Source organism: Scyliorhinus torazame, chromosome 12 (genome assembly GCF_047496885.1).
Source record: "Scyliorhinus torazame isolate Kashiwa2021f chromosome 12, sScyTor2.1, whole genome shotgun sequence".
Classification (NCBI taxonomy): Eukaryota; Metazoa; Chordata; class Chondrichthyes; order Carcharhiniformes; family Scyliorhinidae; genus Scyliorhinus; species Scyliorhinus torazame.
In genome coordinates this window covers 53,770,682-53,795,379 of record NC_092718.1, presented here as the reverse complement: position 1 = coordinate 53,795,379, position 24,698 = coordinate 53,770,682, and the positions used below count along the sequence as shown (strand labels likewise).

At 49.0% G+C, this 24,698-nt stretch overlaps 1 protein-coding gene across 7 annotated transcripts in view; it reads left to right on the top strand.

Moving 5' to 3' along the window:
• Positions 1-24,698, top strand: part of sema4ba (sema domain, immunoglobulin domain (Ig), transmembrane domain (TM) and short cytoplasmic domain, (semaphorin) 4Ba) — a 670,779-nt gene that overhangs the window by 385,411 nt on the left and 260,670 nt on the right. For 6 of the 7 annotated variants that reach the window (XM_072468709.1, XM_072468707.1, XM_072468708.1 and 3 more), the window contains one exon: positions 11,902-12,008. The exons of the other annotated variant lie outside the window; for it this stretch is intronic. The gene's annotated coding sequence lies outside the window, so the exon portion shown is untranslated. The remainder of the gene's footprint in view (positions 1-11,901; positions 12,009-24,698) is intronic. 7 annotated transcript variants of the gene reach the window in all.

Below are 24,698 nucleotides of genomic sequence, written 5' to 3'. Positions count from 1 at the left end.
TCCTGCACTGTAGGAATAGTATGGAATCGTCACTTCTATGGAATATCGGACATGTATAGATCAGGAAAGTCTTAGAAGTCAGTTAATCTCAGCCTGGTCACTAAGGGGATTTTGGTTTCAGTAGGAAGGGAAGATGTTGCAGACCTACACACCGCTGATAGATACCCATCAACAGCACCTTATAACATTGTGGAACTATTTCACAACTAGAAATGGTGTGAATAAAAATGATTTGGTCGCAGGCCTCATTAGGGGTTAAGACTGGTGACCAAACACTTGGTCAAAGAAGAGGACCTGGATTCTCTGCGGCAGGCTCCTCCGCTTCGCCGGCAGCACACTCACACCCGCGGATTTCCCGACGGCATGGAGGTGTCCGCAATGGGAAATCCCAATGGCCGGCTGGCAGAACGGTGGATCCTCCTGCCGGTGGAAGAATCCTGCCCGTGAGGTTTCCACGGAGAAAATTAAAGCAGAGCAGCTTAAAGAGGAAATTCTAAAGCTTAGGATTTCACAGCTGAAGGCACAGCTGCCAACGGTGGTTGTGGAGGAAGTGCGGTGGATAAACAAGAGGTCAGAGTTAGGGGGACAAAGTGTTGTAGCACCCGATGGTTCTGCAAGCAAGTAGATGTTGAAAGTGATATTCCCATTCACTATCAAAGTTCACAAATGGTCAGTGGCTCTTACAGGTAGCCAGCTGCACCAAAACCAGCACCTCACCATCTGTCGCCTAACAAGTCAACACCTTCAGGAGGGAAGGAGGTAGCAAAGAAAACAGGGACAACAAATTAGGAGAAAATGAAAATGTTGCATGTCGATTTATTTACACAGTTGGCTGTATTCAGTGCTAGATCAGTGCCGATTGATTTAGCCAGAGTGTTTGGCCTTGTATCCATCTTCAATGGCAGGATTAGTGTAATGCGGGAAAAATATGAAGAAATGGGTGGGGGATGTAGAACCTGAATGGGAGTAACAACAGGAACACACAGTAGAGTAGAAATGAATGAAAACTCTAACTCCTCTCCCCAAAGGGCCACCCGCAGGTGAGGGTTTTTATACAGAGTAGCTTCGCCTAAGGGGAAACCTCACCCCCAATTACCGGGGGAGTTCATACTCAGCTGTGTAAGGGGGAAATCGAAAGGAGCTCAGCCCTTGGCCCCCAAGGGGGCCATAACAGGTGATGAAGTTATCAAAACCCCAACAAATCAAACAGTTAAGGGAATTTCAGCTTGGTTCATGTGTCACCATCAGCAAGCTTTGCATGATTTGAGTCCACTTCATCGCCCCCGAAACAGGTGCTGAGCTCACACTGTGGGGAAATAGGAATTGTTCCGTTTTCATGCCATCTTTCAATGTTATTTGAGTATCATTATCACTTAGTACCCTGTGCAGGTTTAGATATGTGTACGGAGCAGCCCAGTGGGGCATGTGGGGAAAGTGCCCTGTTCACGTGAAACTTCAAAGGATCAGGACGATCAACAGCTAGAGTGAAGGCAAGCTTAGCGCAGTGGCTGCGTCTGCAGGGAAAAGCCGAAGAGCCCTGTACCTGACCTTCCGTGTGATGGCTGGTGACGGTGTGGTTCTTTGGGGAAGTGGCTGCAAGAAGAATTGTAGGATTGGCCAATCCAGTACAACATTACTGATAGGTCAACGTTACAATGTGAAAAGAAGGAACCTGCATTTAAATAGCACCCTTCACAATCTCTGGCCATCCTATTGTAATTTATAGCCAATGAATTAATTTTTTGATGTATTATCACCATTGTAATGTAGGAAATGTGGATGCTAATTTGGGTACGACAAACTCCGAGGGCAGAATTTTCCGGCCCCTTTTGCTGGCAGAGTTTTCCAATCCCGTTAAAGTCAATGAACTTTTGAACAGCTTGCTGTATTTTTCCAGGCCTGGCCCTGTAAACGTCAGTCCCTACAAATGGCAATGTGACAATGACCAGTTAATGTTTGTTTGTCATGTTGATTGAGGGATAGACATTGGCCAGGACACTGGGGAGAACTTCCCTGCTCTTTGAACTGTGCGATATTTATTTATTTATTTATATTAAAACATTTCTATTTATAACAAACTAACGACCAAAAGGCGGATGTTACACAAAACAGTACAGCTAAAACCCAAACAGCCATTTAAATCCCATCCAAAAGACAAAAGAACAAAACCCTCTCCTCCCGAATAAACTAAAGTAACCCTCCCCTCTGCCCCCCGCCCCCCCCCCCCCCTCCCCCAACAACTGATGGTGACTAACTCCTTCAAGAATATGATGAATGGTGCCAACTCAGGTAGAATCCCTCAAATGACCACCTGACGGTGTACTTGACCTTCTCCAGATATAGAAATTCCATAAGGTCACCCAACCAGACCGAGGCACTGGATGGGAATAGTGCCATATTTATGATGGAAATGCATACAAGGTACAAAACATTGGAAGATGTACCCAGTTGTTTTATCCGGCTTGCTTGATTCGTTGAGCTACCTCTAATTGGAACCTCTCTCATCTGGACAACTCTGAATCAGGAAATCAGCTTCATTATTCCTCCTGTTTAACTCAACAACAATTTACAGAGCACCTTTAATAAGGTAAACATCCCATGGCACTTCACAATGGTATTATCAAACAAAATTTGATACAAGCCACAAGGAAATATTAGGAGATATGACCAAAACTTGGTCAAAACGCTACGTTTATGGAGCTTCTTATACAAGGAGGAAGAGGTTAGAATCATAGAATCCCTACAGTACAGAAGGAGACCATTTGGCCCATCGAATCTGACTGATCCTCTGAAAGAGCAGTCTACCTAGGTCCAATCCCCCGCCCTATCTTTGTAACCCACCTAATCCTTGGACACTAAGGGGCAATTTAGCATGGTCAATCTACCTAACCTGTGCATCTTTAGACTGTGGGAGAAAACCAGAGCACCCAGAGGAAACCCACACAGACACAGGGGGAACCTGAAAACTCCACACAGTCACCCAAGGTCGGAATTAAACCTGGGTCCCTGGCGCTGTGAGGCAGCAGTGCCAACCACTGTGCCACCGAATTCCATAACTTAATCCCAGTCAGCTGAAAGCAAGGCCGCTAGTACGGAAATTAGTAACATCGGGCAAGGGGCCAGAATTGGTGGACTGCAGAACTCTCAGAGGTTTGTTGGGTTGGAGGGGATTACAGAAATATGGAGGGGTGAGGGCTATGGAGAGATTTGAAAGCGGGTGACAATTTTAAAGTGGGGGTGTTGCTGGACTGGGGAACTACCTTAAGTTGGCAAGCACAGAATAGAGTTTGTTCTTGAGTTCTGCCCATGATCATCAATTTACTCACTTGGACGAAGAGTTTGACTGGAAGGAAGGTGGAAAAGATGCCAATGAGCAGAAGAGATGGAACAGGTGCAGAAAAGGGAGATGATGCCAGAACACGAGGATAGTAATGGCTCTACATTGGTTTTGCTCATGTATAGTCAAGAGCCCGATTGTGACATTTGTGGTGTTGGGTGTTCTGACACACAGATGAGCCAACACGGTTGTATATGGTACAACGCTATTTTATTCAAACTTACTATGTACAGTTTTGTCTTTGCACTCTGCACGTGGGGGTTCCCTGCTTGTGATGTTGTAACAGCTCTTCTCTGTTTCTTTGTCCCCAGACCTACTGACCACCAGGTGTCGTGCTCGTGCTTTTTATGTGGTTGGTGTTCTTGTCTGTGATTGGTTGTGGTGTTGTGTGCTCTGATTTGCCTGTTGGTGTGTCCATCATGATGTGTGTGTTTGAATATCATGACATCCCCCCTTTTTACAAAGATATGTGCCTACGTGGTAATAAATATGATCGTGTCGTGAGTGCATCTAAGAGTGTGTGTGTGTCGTGTGCAGCATGTGCATATGATGGAACTATGTACATGGGGCGATGTCGGGTGCGTCACATGAACCAAGTTGTACCATAACATAACATAAATGCGAACGAGAGAAGAAGAAAAAAAAACTTGAACAGTTGTCCAGTCAGACGACATCTGGAACGATAAACAACAACAGGTTATCATGTAAAATTGTGCAACTTGTTAAACATATGAACGGTATTATAAGTCCAGTCTAATGGGCTTGCGACGAGTTCGGGTTGACCGCCTCAAGGGTGGATCAAGAACCACCGGCTGCTGTGCAGGCATGGCCATGGGTGGCGATGGAAAGGGCGTGATGTGCGGCAGCTCCACAAAGTCATCCTCGGAAGCCTGTTGAGGATCTGGCGTGTGCGTACTGTGTGGCTGTGAGCGTGGAAGTCGGCGAAGGGCGCGCCGATTGCGGCGACGCACTGAACCATCCAGCATGCGAACCAGGAACGAGCGGGGAGCCACTTGTCGGAGGACTTCGGCCGGTGCTGACCAGCCACCATACGGTTGATGGACGCGTACTTTGTCTCCGGAGGACAGGGGGGGCAGGTCCGTCGCTCGTGTGTCGTACCGACTTTTCTGGCGATCACGCTGCATTTGCATGTTCCGAAGAACCGTCTCATGGTCTGTTGTTGGTGCCAGGATGGAAGGTACCGTCGTCCTGAGGGAGCGACCCATTAGTAGCTGCGCTGGCGAGAGACCCGTGGATAGCGGGGCCGATCGATAGGCCAGCAAGGCAAGGTTAAAGTCCGATCCGGCAGCAGCCGCCTTGCACAGGAGCCGCTTGGCGATGTGGACACCCTTTTCAGCCTTCCCGTTCGATTGTGGATGTAGAGGGCTGGATGTCACATGAGTGAAACCATATGCTGCGGCAAAGGACGACCATTCACGGCTGGCGAAGCAGGGTCCATTGTCTGACATGACAGTCCTTGGAATGCCATAGCGAGCAAATGTTTCCTTGCAGGCCCCAATGACTGCGGACGACGTCAGATCATGGAGAGGCATGACTTCCGGGTAGTTTGAGAAGTAGTCTATAATAACGATGTAATCTCTGCCGAGCGCGTGAAATAGGTCAACACCCACCTTCGCCCAGGGGGACGTCACCATCTCGTGTGGTAGAAGTGTCTCCGGAGGTTGCGCCGGCTGAAACCTCTGACAGGTTGTGCAGTTGAGCACCATGTTGGCTATGTCTTCATTAATACCCGGCCAATATACCGCCTCCCGGGCCCTTCGTCTGCATTTTTCGACGCCCAAGTGGCCTTCGTGTAGTTGATGAAGAATCATCTGGCGCACGCTGTGCGGAATAACGATCCTGTCTGATTTCATAAGGACCCCGTCTATGTTGGTAAGATCATCTCGCACATTATAAAACTGGGGGCACTGCCCTTTGAGCCACCCTTCCGTCATGTGGCGCATCACTCGCTGCAGAAGGGGGTCAGTCGCCGTCTCTGCGCGTATGTGGGCCAGACTAGGATCATCAGCTGGCAGATTTGCTGCTGTCAGAGTTACGTGTGCCTCAATTTGACGCACGAACCCCTCCGCATCTGGTGGTGTGCTCACTGCTCGGGAAAGAGTGTCCGCCACGATGAGATCCTTCCCCGGAGTGTAGATCAGTTCGAAATCGTACCTCCTGAGTTTAAGTAAGATGCGCTGGAGGCGAGGAGTCATGTCGTTCAGGTCTTTGTTAATGATGTTGACCAGGGGGCGGTGGTCAGTTTCGACCGTAAATCGTGGCAGGCCATACACATAGTCGTGGAACTTGTCCAGTCCAGTTAACAAGCCCAGGCATTCTTTTTCGATTTGCGCGTAGCGCTGTTCGGTAGGGGTCATGGCTCGTGAGGCATATGCAACCGGGGCCCATGACGACGTGCTGTCTTTTTGCAGGAGTACCGCTCCAATACCAGATTGGCTGGCGTCTGTTGAGATCTTTGTAGGGCGAGTCGTGTCAAAGAAGGCCAGCACTGGTGCCGTGACCAGTTTGTGCTTGAGCTCCTCCCATTCCCGCTGATGCGATTGGTGCCAGTTGAATTCTGTCGATTTTTTTACGAGATGGCGCATATTTGTTGTATGAGAAGCCAGGTTGGGAATGAACTTCCCCAGGAAGTTGACCATGCCCAGGAATCTTAGGACAGCCTTCTTGTCAGCCGGTCGTGGCATGGCTGTGATGGCGCTAACCTTGTCTGCATCGGGACGGACCCCTGACCTTGAGATGTGGTCCCCGAGGAATTTCAGCTCCGTCTGGCCGAAGGCACACTTCGCACGGTTGAGACGCAGGCCATTTTGTCGTATGCGGGTGAAGACACGTCGTAGACGATGCATGTGTTCCTGCGGAGTGGTGGACCAAATGATGATATCGTCCACATATACACGTACCCCTTCGATGCCTTCCATCATCTGCTCCATAATGCGGTGGAAAACTTCAGGTGCTGAAATGATGCCGAATGGCATCCGGTTGTAGCAGAATCTGCCAAAAGGGGTGTTGAATGTGCATAGTCTTCGGCTGGCCGGGCCCAGTTGGATCTGCCAAAATCCTTTGGACGCATCCAATTTGGTGAATATTTTGGCTCGCGCCATCTCGCTGGTGAGGTCCTCTCGTTTCGGGATGGGATAGTGTTCCCGCATGATGTTGTTATTCAGATCTTTAGGATCTATACATATACGGAGCTCGCCAGAGGGCTTCTTTACACAGACCATGGAGCTGACCCATGGCGTGGGCTCCGTGACCCTGGATAGGACCCCTTGGTCCTGAAGAACCTGCAGTTGTACCTTGAGGCGTTCTTTGAGTGGCGCAGGAACCCTGCGAGGTGCGTGAACGACAGGGATGGCGTCCGGTCTGAGTCGAATCTTGTACGTGTATGGCAATGTCCCCATGCCTTCAAAAACCTCCTGGTTGTGAGCAAGGAGGGAATGGAGATTTGCGTGGAACTCAGCATCCGGGAAGTCGGATATCTCATCTGGAGAGAGAGACATAATGCGCTGTACCAGGTGAAGGACCTTACACGCCTGTGCGCCCAGTAACGAGTCCTTTGATGAGCCGACAACTTCGAAGGGGAGTGTGGCCGTGTGCATCTTGTGAGTTACCTGTAGCTGGCAAGATCCTATGGACGGGATGACGTTCCCGTTATAGTCAACCATCTTGAGCCGGGATGACGTGATGGGTGGTTTGACCTTCATGGCCTGGACTGCAGAATATGCAATCAGGTTGGCGGATGCGCCGGTGTCCAGACGGAAGGCGACGCGCGATCGGTTGACCGTCAGGGTGGCACACCACTCATCGGCTGGATTGATGGCATTGACCTTGTTGACATCGATGACGGAAACGCGGAAGGCATCCTGGTCATCTGCATCACTTAACTGGAAGTCTTGATGCGTGGGCTGGACGGTCCTGACTTGTCTGCGAGATTGTCGAGGATGCGCCGGATCCATGGGTTGAGCCGAACGACAGTGGGCTGCGTAGTGGCCCATCTTGCCACATCTGAGGCACTGTCGGTTTTTTGCAGGACATTGCCCTTTTAAATGTAGAGCTCCACAATTGCCGCACGTCATGACGTCACGGCGTTCGTTGCGCCACTGCGCATGCGCAGTGCGATCTTGCGGTGGGCGCGCCTGCGCAGTGCGTCCCTCGTTGTGGCCGTTATTTTTGGCGCGCACCTGCGCGGGAGACCGCGAAAAGCGCGGGAAGCGGCCGCTGTCGTCCGGGCCGTGGGTCGGGAAGTAATCGACGGCCTGGATGCGTTCGACGTCGTGGGCGGCCTGGCTTGCCGATTCGACGGCTGGGGACCCCCTCCGTGCCAACTCGGACGCCTGAAATCGGGCAAAACGGCAGGTAGCATTTTCGTGGAGGACACAGGCTTCCACAGCAGACGCTAAGGTGAGGCTTTTTATTTTAAGAAGCTGCTGGCGTAGGCCACTAGAGGCAACGCCAAAAACAATCTGGTCCCTGATCATGGACTCTGTGGTGGTGCCGTAACCGCAGGACTGCGCTAGAATCCGGAGGTGCGTCAAGAAGGGTTGAAAAAGCTCCTCCTTACCTTGCAGGCGTTGCTGAAAGAGGTATCTTTCAAAACTTTCATGTAGTTCAACTTGAAAGTGCTGGTCCAGTTTGAGGATGACCGTGTCATATTTGGATTGGTTTTCGCCTTCTTCGAACACCAGTGAGTTGAAGACGTCGGTGGCGTGCTGACCTGCGTAGAAGAGGAGCATTGCAATCTTCGTTTCATCCGAGGCACTCTGTTTTTCGGTGGCACGGATGTACAGGTCAAATCGCTGCCTGAAGAGCTTCCAATTGGTACCTAGGTTCCCCGCGACTTGCAACGGCTGCGGTTTGTCGGTGCGGTCCATGTCCAGAATGGCAGGTTAGTAGGCAGGTATCGATCCACTCCTGTACCATGTGGTGTTGGGTGTTCTGATACACAGATGAACCAACACGGTTGTATATGGTACAACGCTATTTTATTCAAACTTACTATGTACAGTTTTGTCTTTGCACTCTGCACGTGGGGGTTCCCTGCTTGTGATGTTGTAACAGCTCTTCTCTGTTTCTTTGTCCCCAGACCTACTGACCACCAGGTGTCGTGCTCGTGCTTTTTATGTGGTTGGTGTTCTTGTCTGTGATTGGTTGTGGTGTTGTGTGCTCTGATTTGCCTGTTGGTGTGTCCATCATGATGTGTGTGTTTGAATATCATGACAACATTGAGCTGAACATTTATTTTATCTACTTATGCCAAAGCTCCATTACTCCCCGAGATAATTGGAGCAGTGGGTAAATTGCTGAGGTTAATTAGAGGTCAGCAAATTGCTTGAAGGTTTTAGGTTGCAGATTAGAGCAATCAATAGTGTTGCCAATTCTGGGCAGACATATTCCTGGAGATTTGACCACATTACTTTCTACCTTCAACCATCCCCATTCTCCCACCATTGGTCACCCAACATGTCCATCCTTGTGCAGCATGGAAAGCGAATAGAATCCTTCGTTAACCTATTGTATGATTTTTGTCTGACAGTGAAACAATCTTGTTTTCTCATATGTCCAATATTTTTACAACAACAGTGGTAAACAAAAGCATTCAAAGAATTTTTAAAGGAACACATTATTGAATGCAGCAGTGTTTTTCTCTCCTGATTGCCAATTCCTGGAAACTCCAGGGGAATCCGGGAGAGTTGCCAACCCTAAGAAACAAGAATGTCTTTCATTTTGTTTGCAAATTGTGTGTCTGCAGCAAAGTGTGACATTATGGGGATAATTGATCTGAATGTCACAAATCACCAGTGAAATCTAGACCCACAGCAATGCAGTCGACTCTGAACTGCCCTCTGAAACGGCCTAGCAAGCCATTGAGTTGTACCAAACTGCTATAGATACCAGGTGGACTGCAGCAGCCCTAGAAGGCAGCACATACCAACTTCTCAAAGGCACTGAGGATAGGCAATAAATGCTGTTCTCTCCAGCGATGCACACGTTCTATGAAGTAATTTTTAACAATAGCTCACAAAACAGGTGGGCGTGGTGGTAGAAACGGGAAGGGTTGAAGAGTTTAGAATGAGGCGTAACATAAATGTTCATTCCCCCCACCATCAATGCAGTGTGTAGCACCTGCAATGCACTGCAGCAACTCAACAAGGCTCCTTCGACAGCACCTTCTAAGCCCGTGGCTTCTACCACCTAGAAGGATAAGGATGGCAGCCACATGGGAACCCCATCACTGGCAAGTTCCCCGCCAGAAAACTCACCATCCTGACTTGAAACTATAAACTATAGTCATTCCTTCCCTGTCACTGGGTCAAAATCCTAGAACTCCCCACTCCACACTTGGGCAGCACAGTGGTTAATAATAATAGTAATCTTATTGTCACAAATAGGCTTCAATGAAGTTACTGTGAAAAGCCCCTAGTCGCCACATTCCGGCACTTGATCAGGGAGGCCTTTACGGGAATTGAACCCATGCTGCTGGTCTTGTTCTGTATTACAAGCCAGCTGTTTAGCCCACTATGCTAAACCAGCCCCTAGCACGGTTGAACGGTTGCTTCACAGCTCCAGGGTCCCAGGTTCGACTCCCGGCTTGGTATACTACCTGTGCGGAGTCTGCATGTTCTCCCTGTGACTTTGGGGGGAGAATAGCATAGATGTATTTAAGGCGAAGCTAGTACATGATGGAGAAAAGAATAAAAGAATATGTTGATCAATGAAATAGAATGGAAATGGTGGTGCAGTGGTTAGCATTGCTGCCTCATGGCGCCGAAGTCCCAGGTTCGATCCCAGCTCTGGGTCACTGTCCATGTGGAGTTTGCACATTCTCCCCATGTTTGCGTGGGTTTAGCCCCCACAACCCAAAAGATGTGCAGGGTAGGTAGATTACCAATTAGATTTGGGGCAGCACGGTAGCATTGTGGATAGCACAATTGCTTCACAGCTCCAGGGTCCCAGGTTCGATTCCGGCTTGGGTCACTGTCTGTGCGAAGTCTGCACATCCTCCCCGTGTATGCGTGGGTTTCCTCTGGGTGCTCCGGTTTCCTCCCACAGTCCAAAGATGTGCAGGTTAGGTGGATTGGCCATGATAAATTGCCCTTAGTGTCCAAAATTGCCCTTAGTGTTGGAGGTGTTGACGTTGGGTAGGGTGCTCTTTCCAAGAGCCGGTGCAGACTCGATGGGCCGAATGGCCTCCTTCTGCACTGTAAATTCTATGAAATTCTATGAAATGTTAAATTGCCCCTTAATTGGAAAAATGAATTGGGTACTCTAAATGTATTTTAAAAATGAACGGAAGGAGATTCATGTGGACCAGAAGCCGTGGTATAGACTATTTAGGCTGAATGGTCTACTCTTGTGAATTCTGTGTTCGAAATTAGTCTGTAGAATATGTGAGTATGTGTTCCTGTTCTAATGATTCAAGTGGCTGTTTCATAGAAGGGGCTCCAGGGAAGGTGCTTGCTTGCCAGGCACACACATTGAGATTACCGTATGCTTGGAGATTGTCAGCAAAATTCCCTGACAATAACGCCTGTTTGGAAAATTAGCTCTGCTAGGTAAATCTTTAGATTCAATGCCCGAAATAATATTTCAATATGGATTTCAGCAACAGTAAACGTTCAGTCTGTTGAGAGAGTAAGTAGTTCCCATCTCACCTTGTTGCTACTGAAAAACTTTAATGATATTAAGAGACCTATTACATACAGTAGGCTCCAGCATTGGTTTAGGGATCCATTCACATTTCTCACTCAGAGGTTATGGGTTCAATTGATCTCTCTGTGGGACTCCTAGAATACGAGCTCCCCCGCGCGCAGAATGAAAGTGAAATAGAGACCACAACCAGGTCAGCCATGATCTCTTTGAATGGTGGTGTTGACTCGAAAGACCAAATGGACTATTGTTCCTAAATCCCATTGAAGCCACCCCACGCTGCTGGGAAACCCCGGGGTGGGGGTGTTGCCGCGGGACCAGAGAATCCCGCCGCCAGCAAACAACCGGAGAATTGTCTCCCAAACCATTTAGAGTAGTTTTCCTTACCCCTCATCCACCACCGGTATATATTGTAAGATATGTGACACGAGCTGGCAACAGAAATAGTCCCTCACTCTAGGTGAGAACTCTGAAAATCTGCTCCTTGAAAGCTTTGTTTATGTACTGTGGTCTTTACCTACTTGACAATGTTTTCAGGGAAAATGAGTTTCATCCACACACAATTTTTACCTGAACAGAAAGCTCTTGGACCGATTGTACGGCATGAGTGTTTGTATTTGAGATGCTTATTTTGCTGATTGGAGTAATTTGAATGTTTTACTGAGACAACATTGCCTACAAGACAAGGCAATGTGTGTTGCAAACTCTCTCTGCATTGGGAAAGCAACTATATTGTCAACTGGTCATTCCAAAAATTGCCACATTTTTAAAAAAATGTATTTTTTTTACAAACATGTATCAAAACATGTTACAACAAATAAACACCGCGGGAAACATACTTCCCAGCAATCAACTGTACAGTCCGTACTATATTTTTTCACATTTTCATCTTTGTTTAGACTTTTTCCTGTGGTGAAAATAAATGTGCAGCAACATGAAGATCTGGAAAGTCGTTCTTCGAAGTCGTAGGCTAAGGCAGGAAGAGATAAAAACCTGTCAATGAAAGGTTAGTGCCAGAAAATATTCCACACCTGTTTTGTCTCTCCCTACACTATGCGTTTATTTTATTGGATTGTATAGTTTCACTGCTGGTTATATATTGAATTATGCACATGTGTCTGTGTGTTCCGATTCCCCTATTGACATCAGAACCATATCATAGAAATCATAGAATTTACAGAAGGAGGCCATTCGGCCCATCGAGTCTGCACTGGCCTTTGGAAGGAGCTCCCCACTTAAGCCCATAGCTCCACCCTATCCCCGTAACCGAGTAACCCCACCGTACCTTTTCCGACACTAAGGACAATTTAGCATGGCCAATCCACCTAACCTGCACATCCTTGGACTGTGGGAGCAAACCAGAGCACCCGGAGGAGACACACGCAGACACGGGGATAACGTGCAGACTCAGACAGTGACCCAAGCCGGGAATCGGACCTGGGACCCTGGCGCTGTGAAACAACAGTGCTAACCACTGTGCCACCGTGTCGCCCATATCCTGGGGAATTGACCAGAAACTAAACTGGACTAGCCATGTAAATATTGTGGCTACAAAGCAGGTCAGGAGTTCAGAATCCTGTGGTGAATATCTCACCTGACTCTCAAAGCCTCGCCACCACCTACAAGGCACAAGTCAGGAGTGTGATGGAATACTCTCCACTTGCCTGGTTGTGTGCAGCCCCCACCACACTCAAGAAGCTCAACACCATCCAGGACAAAGCAGCCCCCGTTGGATTGGCACCCCTTCCACAAACATTCATCCCTTCCCCACCAACGGAACAGTGGCCGTCGTGTGTACCATCTTCAAGATGCACTGCAGGAACTCAAGATCCTTCGACAGGCCCACGGCCATCCAGAACAGAGGTGCGCAAGACGTCAATCAGTAGTTGACTGGTCAATCGGGAAGTACTTCCCAGTGGACCACATCAAGTTAACTCCCATCGTTCACGGGATGTGCAGCACTGCGAGTCATGCGAATTCTCCTGATGTGCACAATCGCAGGCGGAAAACATTCGCATATACAGATTCGGCTCACCCAATGTTCGTACATCCTGCGTGCACTTTCTCCATGGAAAAGATGAGGGTAAACTTTAACATGTCATGACAACCTGTAGCACCTCAATATATAGAAGTTACTGGTCCACTGATATAATAGAATCTAAACTGTACCCGTGTGTTGAAAGCAGAATGCAGTTGGCACATATTTAGAATACTTTGACTGTTTGGGCTGCCGACAAGCTAGACATTAGCCATGCAGCTTTGAACGCAAATTTTGCCCAGGCTGCTTGGTCTTCCCGATCTCACTTGAACCAGGTTCAAAGGAAGAGAGCGCAACTCTTGTTTGTGAGAATGGAAAATCTAATCTCGCGCATGTTGGTCGTCGTGAAGGGAAATAGTAACAAAATGCTTGTTTTACTCAAAACTGGATACTCCTAGGAGATGCTACACCAGAATGCTGACAGCCTCATTGGTTTTTGGCATGTTTTAATGTGGTATTACAGGTCAGTGACAGAAATGTAGTCTTTTAATTTGGAGCCAGCTGTAAGTTAATAACTCTGGTGTCTCAACATCCAGAATAATTTTTCACCCACCACTTCTCTTTAAAATTCTGAAACTTCTCCACTCATTTTCCAGTACTTCTCTGCATATAACACACATAGGCTTTGCATCATTATTTGCATTGGCACAGTTGACAAAACAATGCCTCATGAAATCATCTTTATACTGCTTTGTTAAGTTTTTCTTTGTAGACTGTGATCCAGAGGCCCTGGAGTTCTGTACAGAGCCAACACTAGCACTGCTCTATCCTGACCAGGACTCTGCTGAGCAGCTCTCTCCAGCAGGTTCTGTTGTGAGATCCTGTCCAATAGGTTAACTGCCTATTTGAGTCTCTGGCCGTCTTTTACTTATAAGAAAACAGTTCATCTTCATAGTTCAGTTGCCTTGCTTGACAACAACTGGAACATGGAAGCAGCACTGCTCTGTGATTTGGCGGCAAAAGCACGTACCTGGAGGGCGCTTAACGTCAAGTGTGTATGCAGGGCGCGTGACTTGCTCGCTGTGGCCGCTTCTGGCCGGAAGACTCCACACAGCCTCATTTATTTTTGTTTAAAAGGCAGCAGTGGCCGTCATTCTCTTTTTTCTTGTTTGCAATAACTATTTTGTTTTGGACAGGTAGACACCAGAAATGCCAATATAATAGCAAAAAGCATTATTTCAGCTGGTATCACAATCCAGCTTTAAAAATCCTTTATTTTTACGGAATGCAATTTCATTGCAACTCACGTCGAGAAGAAATTCAGCATTTTTTCCATTCAGCTAGCAATTTTGAGTTGTGTCACAGAAGTTTAATGCCCAAGAAGGTACAAAAGTGAATGCTCTCCTGCGCAAATACCAAATTAGCTGTACACCTTTTAGGTTTCATGTCACTTTACACCAAAGTTTAATTTAATATCACGTGGGGAATCCCTCTCAGTAGAGCCAAAGCGCTAATTTTCAAAATGCAACGACAGATACTAAAATAAAATGTAAAAAGCCCTGGACAGAACTCTTGAGAATAACCACGTTGACTGTCATTTCCTAGCCCGGCACTCACTGCGGTCTAGGGTTTTAGCAAACACAGTCCCCCGCACATTCCCCCCCCCCCCCCCAAATAATACCCGGTGCCCGGTAACCCCCCATAACCAAACCACAAACCAGGGGGTCTCACCCCGAGCGGGAGGGGGGAGGGGTGTGGCTTAGTCACCAAGGCCTGTCTCATCAGATGAATTCTTGGGCCCACATGAGCCTTGTTTCCCTGGCTAAATCACTGAGAGGAGCCAGGCCCGGGGGAGGTGGGGCGCAGCACACTGGGAATTGGATTCCAAAACCCATTGGGGGGGGGTTCTTCTTCCTGACCCTGGGGATGGAGCTGCCTCCCTGCCCCTTCAGTCGCCGAGTCTCACTCACCCTCACTCGCCCCGAGCACCCAGCACAATACCTCCAGGACACCGACTAACACTCGGCCGTCTCCGCACAAACCGGGGGTGAGCCCCAAGCTGCCGACATTTGTGTTTCTCTCTCCACCCCGTCGACCACCCCCCATTGCTGACTTGCCCTCTCTGTCGGAACCGTGGACTCTTTCAAACTTGGCCGCCATTCTCAATGTAGAAGATGGTAGTGGCCTTCGGCCGTTTCTCCCACGACTGTGACAACCGCAGGAACAGCGTGACCAACCGCTCCGTGACCCTCCCGACTCTTGCCAATGACAAACCCGTGGGTCACGACCCGCACTTTGAAAAACCCTGATCCACAGCACAGACTGTCCTCACTTATTTGTATTATGGCTGTCAAAAAGGTTGATCTCAAGTCTGGACACCTCTGATTTAGAAGGATACGATGCATGGGAACACCACCACCTGACAAGTTCCCCTTCAAGTCACTCACCATCCTGACTTGAAAATATATCGCCATTCCTTCACTGTCGATTGGTCAAAAAGGTGGAATTCACTCCCTAACAGCACTGTGGCTATACCTACACATTTAAAAAAATCATTTACAGGGTGTGGGCTTTGCTGGCTGTGACAGCATTTATTGTCCTCTCTTAGTTGCCTTAAGGAGGTGGTGGTGAGCTGCCTTCTTGAGCCCCTGCAATCCCTGAGGTGTAGTTACACACACAGTGCTGTTAGGAAGGGAGTTCCAGAATTCTGATCCAGCGACAGTGAAGGAAAGGTGATATATTTCCAAGTAAGGGTGGTGAGTGAGTTGGAAGGGAGCCTCCAGCTGGTGGTGTTCCCAGGTATCTGCTGCTCTTGTCCTTCTTGATGGTAGTGGTCGTGGGTTTGGAAGATGCTGCCTAAGGATCTTTGGTGAGTTACTGCAGTGGATCTTATAGGTGGTACACACAGCTGGTACGCACATAGACTGCAGCGGTTGGAAAGGCAGCTCAGCACCACCTTCTCGAGGACATTTCGGGATGGGCAAGAAATGGTTGTGTGGCCAGTGATGCCCACATTGATTTTAAAGTAAGTTCTTCATTAGCAGTGATGACAATTTGAAAAGTATAAAAGCAAAATACTGCACATGCTGGAGTACTGAAATAAAAACAGAAATTGCTTTAAAAATTCAACAGGTCTGGCAGCATCTGTGGAGAAAGAAATGGAATTGACATAATGTCTAACCTAGAAATGTTCATTGTCCATATGAGTGGAATTATCCATCATCTTAATAGGGATGTATGTCCATCACAGTAGAAGTGGCAGCTCTTTAAAGTAAGCACGTTAACACTAACATTAATATCGTAGAACTGGTCACTCCCTGATGTTATTGCCAATAATTTCCAGGTTAAATTGCATGAGTTAAAACTAGGAATGGAGCAATTTACCAGCCAACACAATGGCATTTGAACAGCCAAGTGCAATACCATTTGTGGGTTAGGCGATCAAACCTTTCTCCTCGAAGTTCACTGTTGTGGGCAGCAAGGTAGCACAGTGGTGATCACAGTTGCTTCACAGCTCTAGGGTCCCAGGTTCAATTGCCGGCTTGGGAAGTTCTCCCCATGTCTGCGTGGGTTTCCTCCGGGTGCTCCAGTTTCCTCCCACAGTCCAAAGTTTTTTTTTAATTTAAAAAAAATTTAAAAATTAGAATACCCAATTCATTTTTTCCAATTAAGGGGCAATTTAGCATGGCCAATCCACCTAACCTGCACATCTTTGGATTGTGGGGGCAAATCCCACGCAAACACGGGGAGAATGTGCAAACTCCACACGGACAGTGGCCCAGAGCCGGGATCGAACCTGGGACCTCGGCGCCGTGAGGCAGCAGGGCTAACCCACTGCGCCACCGTGCTGCCCCCACAGTCCAAAGATGTGCAGGTTAGGTGGATTGGCCATTCTAAATTGCCCCTAGTGTCCAAAAAGATTAGGTAGGGTTATTGGGTTACAGGGATAGGGTGGAGGTGTGGGCTTAAGTAGGGTGTTCTTTCCAAGGGCCGGTGCAGACCCGATGGGCCGAATGGCCTCCTTCAGCACTGTAAATTCTATGATTCTACTTCACTCATGCTGCAGGAGCAAGGCATTTGGCAGTGGACATGGAAGGAAACCTTGACCAAGACTACATCCCCCTCACTCGTGACCTACCCCTCCCCGTACCCATTATTAGCTGCCTAAGCAGCAATGTTAGCTGACCTGTGAGTGAAGGTGCATTTCGCAGTGAGGTCAGTACAGTGAGAGTCCAGCTGGTGCGAAGGGTGCAGACTCTCTGCTCACCTTAAGGATCTCAAAACAAAACTAGTTTGGTTTTTGACGAGGGGCAGAGATTGCATCATATGGAAGGTCATGGGATGACTTGGTTTCCGTCACCTGAGAAGGGTCAGAGAGGAAGTTTTTGGAGTGTTTCGTCCCTTATCAGCTGAGTTTTTTTTCTCTTTTTATGCTTCTCCCATTGCACTAATGAGAAGAGCTGGAAAGCGTCTCATCAATGTTGGTATAACCCGCACGTGACTTACGAGATTTGGAGTAATTAGTCTCTCTGTCAGCCTCGTGGAGTAAGAGCTCCCCAGCTGAGGGGCGGGGTGCCCATCGACAGTCTAATAGACTTTGATATAAAGGTCGGCCAGACTTGGAACAGACACCTCAGACCCAGCTGGGATCAGAAGCGTATTGTACATATTATTACTTTGCAATAAAACTAGTTTCTGTTTATCCACTCGCCTCAGACTTGTCTGTGGTCACCAAAATAAAGCTCGAGTCGCCAAGAATGTGGGGGACAGGCTTGATGGATCATCTGGCCTTTTCCTTCCTGTCAGTTTCAGATGTTGATACATAAAGCACTTGAAGATAAAAATGACAAAGAACAACTCTGCCAGAGGCGATTAAACTTGCGTTCTTCATGGGAGGCACTTAGTTAAGCCTCATTTGTGGGCTAGATTCTTGGCCAATTTAAGGCTATCATTATCTGATTGGATTCGTGAAACCAAACACAGTCTGGTTAATAAACTGTAACAAGCAACAAGTTCCAATCTGCATTTTGCCTTTATCCAACAATGGAGCGCATTGACACTGGTTAGTTTATTTTGTTTTTTAGAAGGCACAGTTTATTCTTTCTGCTGGATATTGCACTTGGACATGGGAATTAATTCCAGGTTTGGATGCCTTCCAGTTCATCGTTGCTGGTCTCTGCCAGTCCCTAAGATCAGCATGTTTAAACTTTTTGTCCACACAAAAAACACACTTTATTGTTTCTGAGGACCATGACAATTCCATTTTTGTCTACAAGTGGACATTTTCCCTTGTGAAACTGAAAAGGCTAATGACGCAGCAAGTGTCTTAAAATTGGCACAGGCTGAGAAGCCAGCTGACCTTTCCCCCGTATAACTGCCTACGTTTCTGGAAATATGCTTGTGCTGTAAGCTGGGACTGTGGTAAAACGTCAGGCTGCGATACTGACAACAAATCGTTTTCAGCATCCAAATAAGACACTGGATTTTCCTCATCAATCCACAACTGTACAGAAAGCCAAATGCTGCTCGGGGAAAAAACCCAGTGAATGGGTTAGCCCTGTAGGCAATAGTCTTGATGAAACCCATTAAATAGACATGGCCACCCAGGAAGCTAAACCTCCCAGGGCTCAAAAACATGGCTGTGTAAAACAATCCAGGTCATTTAATTTCCGGTGATTGCATAATGCTCTCATCCACATGGAATGCGAGACAAAGTGCAAATTTTTAAAAACACGTACGATGGGGCATTTTGATGAAATATGTTTATGTGAAGGGACCTATTTCACGGGTAGATTTACTGCTTTTGTACAGGCATTGTGCCATTGAAATTGTAAATATTCAGATCCTTGTCACACTTTAATGTTTCAATTATATGAAACTAATTGCAGATGAAAGAGATCGTGCAATTATTTTGTTTCCCCTCCTGCCCATGAAACAAAGAGTTTGCACTTATCGAGGGCCTTTCACCTCAGAATATTCCAAAGCACTCTCCAACCAATGAAGTAATTTTGAAGTGTAGTCACTGTTATAATGTGAACAGCGCAGCCAATAACCACTGAGCAATCTCCCACAAATAGCGATGTGATGACGACCAGATAATTTTGTTTGTGATATTATTGGGGGATAAACATTGGCCAGAATACCGGGGTAATAGGGGCAGCACGGTGGCACAGTGGTTAGCATTGCTGCCTCATGACACCATGGACCCGGGTTCGATCCCGGCCCCCTGGCCTTGTGGAGTTTGCACATTCCCCCTGTGTCTGCGTGGGTCTCACCCCCCTCCCCTCCATAAACCCAAAAATATGTGCACGGTAGGTGGATTGGCCACGCAAAATTGCCCCTTAATTTAAAAAAAAATGAATTGGGTACTTTACATTTATAAAAATAAAGGATACCGGGGTAACACCCTGCTCTTCTTCAAAAGGGTGCTATGGGATCTTTTAAACTCACCCAAATGGTCTGATGGGGCATCCAATGAATCCTCATCTGAAAGACAGCATCGCTGACAGAGCAGTGCTTCCCTGGTACTGCGTTGCAGTGCCCTTTGCTCAAGTCCTGGAGGGGGTCTTGAACCCAAAACCTCGTGACTCTTGAGGCAAGAGTACTGCCAACTGAGCCATAGCTGATACTAGCAATCAAAGACAAACCTCCAGGATTGTCATGTGTCTCCAAGAATTTACTTTTCTGGACATTGCTGTCAGCAGCACCAAGGAGAAAAGTAATTTGGGGCATTATAAAGAATACTATAGATTGCAGTGTGTAAGTCGACATGTTGCTTAAGACAACTCGGGTTTTCTGTGACAAAATGCATGTTTAGGCTTTTTAGAAACATATAATCCCTTGAGTCAGAAGGAGACCATTCAACCCATCGAGTCTGCACCAACCCTCTGAAAGAGCTCCCTACCTAGGCCCGCTCCCCGCTCTATCCCCATAACCCCACCCAACCTACACAACTTAGAAAGAGGGAGGCAGCCAAGGAGATAGGGAAAGTAAATGAATGAGATGAGGGGTGGGAATCTCCAACCAGGTTCTCGGGCGGGATTCTCCGATATCGGTGCGATGTCCTCCGACCGGCGCCAAAAACGGCGCGAATCAGTCCGGCATCGCTCCGCCCCAAAGGTGCGGAAGTCTCCACATCTTGAGCGGCCGAGCCCTAAAAGACCATGGCGAAGGCGGAAGGAAAAGAGTGCCCCCACGGCACAGGCCCGATCACGGGCCAGGCCACCGTGGGGGCACCCCCCGGAGCCAGATCGCCCCGCACCCCCCCCCAGGACCCCGGAGCCCGCCCGCGCCACCGTGTCCCGCCATCCCAAAGGTGGTTCAATCCACGCCAGCTGGCGTGGGTTGACAGCGGCAGGACTTCGGCCCATCGCGGGCCGGAGAATCGCCGGGGGGGGGGGGCCGCCAACCAGCATGGCGCGATTCCCGCCCCCGCCGAATATCCGGTGCCGGAGAATTCGGCAACCGGCGGGGGCGGGATTCACGCCAGCCCCCGGCGATTCTCCGACCCGCCGGGGGGTCGGAGAATCCCACCCCTCATCTCATTCATTTACTTTCCCTATCTCCTTGGCTGCCTCCCTCTTTCTAAGTTGCTGTGCAAGCATTCTGCTGGCGTTCTCTCCATGCTCATAGATCGCCCCCCTTGCTTTTCTCAGCTGCTCCACCGCCCACCGCCCTCCCTTTCCGCATACCTCCTATCGCTCTGTAGTATCTCCTTTACCAGTTGGTCCGTCTCTGCCCTGTCCACCTTCTCCCTATGGGCCCGTATCGAGATCAGCTCCCCTATGACCACCGCCTTCAGTGCTTCCCAGACCACAGCTGCTGAAATTTCCCCGTGTCGTTGACATGCAGATAGTTCTGAATACATTTCCTCAGCCGCTTGCACACCCCTATTCTTCTAAATTTCAATGAGTACAGTTCCAGTCTACTCAACCTCTCCTCGTAATCTAATCCCCTCAAGTCTGGGATTAACCTAGTGAATCTCCTCTGCACACCCTCCAGCGCCAGTACGTCCTTTCTCAGGTCAGTATCAGGCTCCTGTGGCAAGCGTACGGACGAATAGGACAACATCGGACTATTTTAGACTGCAGCAGGGGATGAGACAGGGGTACCCCCTCTCCCCACTGTTGTTCACGCTAGCTATAGAGCCGTTGGCAATTGCTCTGAGAGCCGCAAGGGGCTGGAAGGGGCTGGTCCGGGGCGGGGGGGGTGGGGGGTGGGGGGGAGGTGCACAGAGTCTCGCTCTATGCAGACGACCTGCTTCTGTATGTATCAGACCCAATAGAAGAAATGGAAGAAATTATGAGGATTCTAGGGGAATTCGGCCGGTTTTCGGGGTATAAGCTAAATATGGGGAAAAGTTAGATGTTTGCGGTCCAGGCGAGGGGACAGGAGAGGCGATTGGGGGAGCTGATGTTTAGATTAGTAGGGGGAAGCTTTAGGTACCTAGGCATTCAAGTGGCGCGGGAATGGGACCGGCTGCATAAATTAAGTCTGGCCCTACTAGTATTTTCGGACGCGCTTCCATTGTCACTGGCTGGGAGGGTGCAGACGGTGAAGATGACAGTCCTCCCGAGATTCCTGTTTGTATTTCAGTGTCTCCCCATCTTTATTCCGCGGTCCTTTTTTAAACGAGTCAACAAAGTGATCACTGGCTTCGTTTGGGCGGGCAGGACCCCGCGAGTAAGGAAGGTGATGCTTGGGCGGTCTGGCACTGCCAAATTTTAGTAACTATTACTGGGCGGCGAATATACCCATGATCAGGAAGTGGGTGGTGGGGGAGGGGAGCGTATGGAGGTGGCTTCATGCAAGGGCACCAGTCTGGGGGCGTTGGTAACTGTGCCTCTGCCGTTCCCGCCATCACGGTACTCCACCAGCCCTGTGGTGGTGGCGGCCTTGAGAGTCTGGGGGCAATGGAGGAGACATGTGGGAGCAGAGGGAGCATCGGTCTGGTCCTCAATCTGTAATAATCGCCCCGGATGGGTGGATGGGGGGTTCTGGATATGGTGGAGAGCAGGGATTGAGAGGATGGGGGATATGTATATAGAGGGGAGCTTTCCGAGTATGAGGGCACTGGAGGAGAAGTTTGGGTTGGCGAGGGGAAACAAATTCAGATATCTGCAGATGCGGGACTTCCTACGTAAACAACCTTCCCGCTCCTACCGCTAAAGGGGGATTCAGAACAGGGTAGTTTCCTGAGAGTGGGTAGGAGAAGGGAGCGTCTTTGACATTTACAAGGAACTTATGGGGTCAGAGGAGACGCAGACTGAGGAGCTGAAGCGTAAGTGGGAGGAAGAGCTGGAAGGAGAGATAGAGGATGGTCTATGGGCGGACGCGTTGAGTAGAGTCAACATGTCCGCAACATGTGCCAGGCTCAGCCTGATACAATTTAAGGTCGTTCATCAGGTTCACATGACAGTGGTCCAGATGAGCAGATTCTTTGGGGTGGACGACAGGTGTGCAAAATGTGCGGGAGGACTAGTGAACCATGTCCACATGTTCTGGACATGTCCGAAGCTTCGGGAATTTTGGCAGGTGTTTGCAGATATGGGGCGCGATTCTCCGACCCCCCACCGTGTCGGAGAATCGGCGGCGGCCAGCGTGAATCCCGCCCCCGCCGTGTCCCGAATTCTCCGGCACCGGAGATTCGGCGGGGGCGGGAATCGCGCCGCGCCGGTCGCCGGAAATCCCCCGGCGATTCTCCGGTCCGCGATGGGCCGAAGTCCCGCCGCTGTCAACCCACGCCAGCCGGCGTGGATTGAACAACCTTTCGAACAGCGGGACAAGGCGGCGCGGGTGGGCTCCGGGGTCCTGGGGGCCCACCGATCTACGGGCGGGCCTGTGCTCCGGGGTCCTGGGGGCCCACCGATCTACGGGCGGGCCTGTGCCGTGGGGGCACTCTTTTCCTTCCGCCTTCGCCATGGTATCCACTATGGCGGAGGCGGAAGAGACCCCCTCCACTGCGCATGCGCGGGGAAGCCGTGAGTGGCCGCTGACGCTCCCGCGCATGCGCCGCACGGCAAAGTCATTTCCGCGCCAGCTGGCGGGGCACCAAAGGCGTTTCCCGCCAGCTGGCGGGGCGGAAATCAGTCCGGCGCGGGCCTAGCCCCTCAAGGTGAGAGCTCGGCCCCTCAAGATGCGGACATCGCGCCGATTGCGGAGAATCCCGCCCGTCATGTCCACGGTGTTAAAAACAAGGGTGGCACTGAGTCCAGAGGTGGAGCTTTTAGGGGTGTCAGAAGACCCGGGAATCCAGGAGGAGAAAGGGGCAGACGTTCTAGCCTTTGCTTCCTTGGTAGCCCGGAGACGGATACTATTATCTTGGAAGGACTCAAAGCCCCCGCAGTCGGAGACCTGGCTATCGGACATGGGTAGCTTTCTCTGTTTGGAGAAAATCAAGTTCGCCTTGAGAGGGTCACTGTTAGGGCTCGCCCAGAGGTGGCAACCATTCGTCGACTTCTTCACGGAGAATTAATCGTCATCAGAAGGCGGGGGGGGGGGTTAGTTTAGCTTAGAGTAGGGGGTTAATAAAGGTGGGACCTGTAAGGAAGGGTGATGGCCTTTGCACTATGTTTATAGTTTCATGTATATTGTTTATTTTGTTGTTGCTACAATACCAACAATACCTCAATAAAATGTTTATTAAAAAAAAAGAAATTTAGAAGGATACGGGGGGGATATTATAGAAACATATAAAATTATGAAGGGAATAGCTAGGACAGATGCAGGGAGGTTGTTTCCACTGGTGGGTAGTCGATTTAGGACTGAGCTTAGGAGGAAATTCTTTACCCAAAAGCTTGTGAAACCATGGAATTCCCTGCCCAGTGAAGCAGTTGAGGCTTCTTCATTAAATGGTTTCTAGATGAAGGTAGATAGTTTTTTTGAAGAATAAAGGAATCAAGGGTTATGGTGTTCGGGCGGGAAAGTGGAGCTGAGTCACAAAAGATCAGCCATGATCTCATTGAACGGCAGAGCAGGCTCGAAGGGCCAGATGGCCTACTCCTGCTCCTAGTTCTTATGTTCTTATGTCTGCGTGGGCTTCCTCCGGTTTCCTCCCACAATTCAAAGATGTGCAGGTTAGGTGGATTGGCCATGCTAAATTTCCCTTAGTGTCCAAAAGGTTGGGTGGGGTTTCGTTGAGAGGGTGGAGGCGTGGGCTTAAGTAGGGTGCTCTTTCCATGGGTCGGTGCAGATTCGATGGGCTGAATGGCCTCCTTATTCATTGTAAATTCTATGATTCTACGATTCTATGATGTCTTAGACATTCCACAAATTCCTTTTCTCAGGATCCACTACCAACCTGATTTTCCCAGTCCACCTGCATATTAAAGTCCCCCATGATTATTGTAATATTGCCTTTTTTACATGCCTTTTCTATCTCCTGATTTATTTTCTACCCCACATCCTGACTACTGCTAGGGAGCCTGTACATAACTCCCCTCAGGGTCTTTCTATATTTGCGATTCCTCAACTCTACCCACAGAGATTCTATGCCTTCTGATCCTATATCGCTCCTTGCTATCGATTTAACTTCATTCCTTACTAACAATTCCTCGAGAAATCAAGAATTTATCAACTTCTGTCTTAAAGACACTCAACATCCTGGCCTCCACCGCCCTCTGTGGCAATGAATTCCACAGACCCACCACTCTCTGGCTGAAGAAAGTTCTCCTCATCTCTGTTCTAAAGTGACTTCCTTTTACTCTAAGGCTGTGCCCC